The sequence below is a fragment of the Centroberyx gerrardi genome, chromosome 5 (assembly GCF_048128805.1).
Source record: "Centroberyx gerrardi isolate f3 chromosome 5, fCenGer3.hap1.cur.20231027, whole genome shotgun sequence".
In the NCBI taxonomy this organism is placed as follows: Eukaryota; Metazoa; Chordata; class Actinopteri; order Beryciformes; family Berycidae; genus Centroberyx; species Centroberyx gerrardi.
Window position 1 is genome coordinate 355,084 of NC_136001.1, and position 5,597 is coordinate 360,680.

Below are 5,597 nucleotides of genomic sequence, written 5' to 3' on the forward strand. Positions count from 1 at the left end.
AAATGACATACCAAGAGAGAGCTTTTAAGAAATGTAACTACTGCCTCAACATCAGATAAGCAAACTACATCAAGGTGTGCGTTTCAGGGGCTGGCATGTTGGGACTGTCCAGAAAAATCTTACATTTTAGGTCTAGCAGTTGACCAGGTATTTTTAAACAATGGTATACAGAAATCTTTATTTCTATAAAATTATAATAGCCGTAAGGCCTTGCAAATTGTTTAACAGTATCAGTTTCATAAAGATGAGGCAACGGAGTATAAAAGCCTCTGTCTGTCTTCTTTCTTAAAATGTATAAACAGGAATACTCTGAAGTCAGTGTAAGTCTGGCCCATCCTCCAGAGTCACCTTCCCCCTTATGAAATTTGTGTGCAGTCCTATCGCCACAACAGGCATGTTATTAATTTACCTATACAGATGCAATTCACTTCCCATTCAGCTGCAAAAATAATATTAAAATAAACTTCCTAAGAAATTCCTAAGTTTATGTAGTTATGTAATCCATGGAGATTTGTGTGTGAGAAATTTTCTCTTCGCCTTTCCTTATTAGGCATGCGTGTTTGACTTCCTGAATGCACCAACTGATTCAAAATGGCTCAACATTTGAAACTACTTCTCAATCACAAAAACAGTAGCCTTTTAATGCTTCATATGATTAAGTCATGCTCATACACAAATCTCTATGGATTTACATTACTACAATAACTTTGGAATCTCTATGTTTGATTTTGATATTGGTTGGAGTTGAATGGGAAGTGAATGGCGTCCAGACTGTAGATAGAATCAGGTACACCAACACAAGGAAAGGATGGGGAGAGGGCACCAAATGTGTAGGGTAGTGGAGACAGTTATACATATTGTTATATCGTCTTTCCCAATAGGGGACAAAAGTGTTGCCGTTAACATTAATTTACATTTGTATGGCCTAATGCACATTTTTCTGTAAAATACTCAATTACCAGGCCTTTGACGTCTTTGAAGCGCGGAAATTCAGTCAAGACGTCTGAGGATTTATCTTCGTCGAAGACCATATTGCGACAATATTCAAATGCCATCTTCATCTTCTGCTTGATAGTGGCCTCATCAGAGGAATGCTTCATTAAGGACATGGCCTCCCTGCATTGCTCTTCACTCAGGGTCATCTCAGGACTAAATGAAGCATCTCTCCTTGCTGTCGGCCATCCACCAGTCAGCTGACCTGATGACCCTCTGCTCTCTGATGAAGTACTCTTCCTCTGGATGGTTTTGAGCCTCCATGCTAAGTAACCACTGCCACTTTCACCATCATAGAAATGTTCCTTTAAAATTATAACAGGATCATTAGTTATGAAAAAAGCAGCAGTTGGTTAAAATGATGAAGTTGGATAAATGTAATACAGGATAACTTGTGTGATCTAAATGCTTTGGACACTGGAATATTTGGAAATAGCAATTCAATAGTTTCATAGTATGAATCGTGCATCAGGTCTCTAAAGTGCAACCATTTTAGTCGCATATGTGATCTAATTTTAAGTTGTGCAACCCGTAAATTAAATTTGGGCGCACTGGTGTGATCAAATTTACTTGTGTTGGTGGCCTTTGCTTCTTTCTTTCTTCAGTACGGCCTATAGTAGGAATAATTTGCTCTCAACCGTCTAATAACAAGAACACTTAAAAAAGCTTACATATCCATTTTTGGAATATGGATCCATCAGGTAAGGGAACGTGGCAACTATGCCATACATCTCTCTCACATGCCGTGGCGGTGCCGTCCTGACAAGAGAAAAGTGAATAGGTCTATTAATTTCAATGCTTACAATAAGTCTCAGAGCAATGAGAATTGAAGAATGGCACTTAATAAATATTGATGTTTTCCCCACAAGCATGGAAGAAATGTCTTGTCACATGTCACATGTCAAATGTCACAAGCATGGAAGAAAAGTTCTGCTTGAAAAAAAGACATCCGAATTACCCATGAGTTTCAGTCATGTCTGCAGCGAGGATGTTAACCATCTGTTGCCGTGAGGAGTCAGTCAAACCTTTCGTCCGGTTGTATTCCTTGACAATGCGGTCTCCACCAGGTTTCTTGGTCAGTGCAGATTCAACCACCTGTGAAAGGACAGAGTAGAAGACAAGCCAATATTCACTAAAAATTAAATAATCTTGAACAATTGACAGTAAATACACCTAAAAAAATAACAAACATTCAAAAAAGTGTGCAATCCCCAAAGGAAGCTGTCACAACAAACAAATTTTACACATCAATTTACATGTTTGGCATCTTTATCCGCCTTCTGCCGTTTTCTGGAAGGGCTGTAATCCTCATCCAGGATGACTGTATCATCAGAGCTGCAGGCTGAAAGTGCCAGCGCTGAATTGGTTACGACATCAAGCAGTGGACTGGCGGACGAAGTTGTCCCCTGGGAACAGCCAGACGAAGTTGTTCCCTGGGAACCTAAGTGTAATTCAGGAGAGAGAGGGAGGAGAGAAAAAATAAATAAATAAACACCTACCATTTGTCGGTTTTTCACAACCTAAAAGTGTAACTGAGTCTTAGGCAACATTCCATGGACTATGCTGAAAGAAATGGGAATCAAGAGAGAACAAGTTTACTGTTGTCAAATCTGATAGTAAATACACCAGCGTTGGGTTGCTGTGCTACTTCTTCAAAGACGTCTGCATCCACCTCAGTTCCCATCTCATCATAAACTCTGATGCCTTCGCTGATCGGTGGGATGGAGAACTTCATGAAAGCTTAGGGAAAAAACACAAACAGGGAGTCATTCCATATGAAATGCTCAAGATTAACAAAGGGTATACCCCCGAAACGCCCTCAGTGATATCTTTTGACCATGCCACTAATCTGGTCACACTGTCTGGCCTACCAACTTTCATTAATCAACTTTAAAAAACAGTGGTCCCTAGATACCACACCAATTAGGTGAGAAACAAAACTCAACTAAGCCGACCAACAAAAGCCAGCCCTTGATTGCTGTGACCTCTGGAGATGCCCAAAAGGTAGCTTGCCAGAAAGTGAGAGATGGAGATTATTTTCAATCGATAGAACAATGACATGCATCTCCAAAAGTCATGAACTGACACATCCACTTTCCTTGTGTTTTTACAATGGCGTGACTGATGGCTTACCAGAATTCAAGAATTCATCCAGGCTCGGTTCACTGATCTTGACATATTTCTGTTCGTTATCGATTTTTGTTTTAATCAACATGATGGTATCTGTAAAAACAGCAAAACTGAATCCGTATTGTGATCTACAACACAAAGCTACTCTGACAGTAGCATCAGCTCCTGTTGGCATATTACAGTAGATGGGGAAATTGTATTGGTCGATTTGGGCTTTAAAAATCACTATCAGAATTTGTCTAATTTCAAATTTAAAGCCACTGGACTGTGTGGAGTCTCTGAGGTGTGTAAGCAGAAACAATTTTGACGTGTGTAAACAAAGACTAATGTTAATATTAACTTATCTAAAATGTTACTTACCATCACCGGACCATAGCACATAACGGACAAATCTGAAGAACAAAGTAGAAAAATAAATGAATTCCATGTAACGTTAAAAGGAAAAAAGGGAAAATAAAGTCAGCTAGCTTATATCAGGGTATGAACAGATTTTACAAAGTCTAATTAAATACTTTAAGACTTTTTGATTATAAGAACTACCACTATGCGTTGCCATCAGCTTCACAGCAATTTGCCATTCTACCTGTTCCACAGTTTGTCGTTTTGACTTTTATCCAAGGGACACTGATAAAATTAACTATGCAACAATTTTGACCATTCTTTTCCTATGGCAGACGAACCATTGCTGCATTAGACATGATTGTATGGCAGGGTTTTTCCCGCATGGAAGATTTTTTGGTGGCCACCAAAGACAAATCAGGGCCACCAAAATGTGTAAAAACAGCCATTTCAATTCTCGATAAACAGAAGAAGCGGTACACATCTCCACTGGAGAGGGAGGGAGTGTGAGAAAACAAGCACAGTGAACTGGATGGATGGAATGCCCTCAAACTAAAAGGCAGCTATTTTTGAAACTAGAAGTTAAATTCTTATTTTATGTATTTCTTGTATGCCTTGTTATATACTTGCATTGTCTAATTCAACTATCGTATTAACATACATTGACTAACCAATGTAATTTCAATATTGAAAGCTCGCCTTGCCTTTGTTTGTGTAATTATATCTTGGGGAGCATGCAGGCAAATAATTCAGTGTTTCTCAGTGGCTCTTCACTTTCAAAGTCTACTTTAACAGTACACCGAATCAGAAGGACATTTTAATGGCACACTTGCACTCTCAAGCGGAGCAGGAAAACGCTTCCACTTCTGCTTTGAGGCGTGACAAAATTTTCTATGCAAGAAAAACCCTCTTAATACAGCTATTTAGACTAACATTACTTTCATCTAACTGAAATGGGAATAAATACGACCTCAAATTTGTATTGTGAGGCATTTTAATGCCTCTAAATGTATTCCAAAGAGTTTGACTTTTTACAGAGCTGCAGTGTTACCCCTGGCCTGCATACCGTTGTCCCACGTGCAACATGGAGCCAACAACGTGCAACCTGTCTGGACAAGTTAACGTTAGCTACTTAGCTACCTAAGCTAACGTTAGGCTAACCAGTTTCATACCCCTCCTCGAAATTATCAAAACGTTGACACTAATATCAGGTTTAGCTTCAACAAATATTTAGCGACACTTAACGTAACAACATAGAATGCCAACTATTGCTAATATAAAGCAAGCACACAGCCCAGGCCATTTTTTCATCTCATTGTCGACAGTCTTTCTTTAGTTTACGTTAGTTACCACCAATGCGTTTAATTCAAATTCAAATGTTAACGTTAGCTAGCAATATTAACGTAGAAATTAAACATTGAAGTTTGGCTAACGCCACGTATAAGTCAATTTAACAGTCAACTAATTTAGCTAAACCATTTTTGTTTCTCACCTTTTCAAATATTCAACGAGGTCTCCACAGCTTCGGGAGATGGCGGTTGAAGAGGAGATGACTGGGCGGAGTCTAGGTTTTGCATAAAGTTAACGTCAGTTAGTTACAGTTGTCAACACTGTTATTCTAACACATTTTTGGACATCACCAAGTTTTGCTTTAAGCAGCATGCTCCCTGCAGAGAGTATCAGCACATAATTTCTCATAGTTAAAAGTTCATATGCTCATTATTACAATAAACAAAAACAAAAATATATGTATAAAATCTCATGCATTTCAACAGAAGCAGCCCTGCAGCAAGGCCAACTTTTATGAGGTGAATCATGTTCAATTTATTTGAGTATAAGAAAAGGTGTTGTTTCAAGCCACCAAACAGCTGACAAATGATCAGCTATTTTGCAGAAATGGCCAGCAAGGTTCAATTCTACTTATTTTTAATCATGTCATCTTGCTGAAGGTGCCAACCGGCACATGAGATCACTTTGCAAATCACGTTTCTCTACCTGGGTCCACTACCAGCAATGTAAGAGGCAAACTGGCTCCTATCTAGACTCAAAACACACGTTAAGATAATTAAAAAGATTAAGTTAATTAGCACTGGTGAACCACTTAGCATGGTGTCTCCTAATCATCACTGAACACC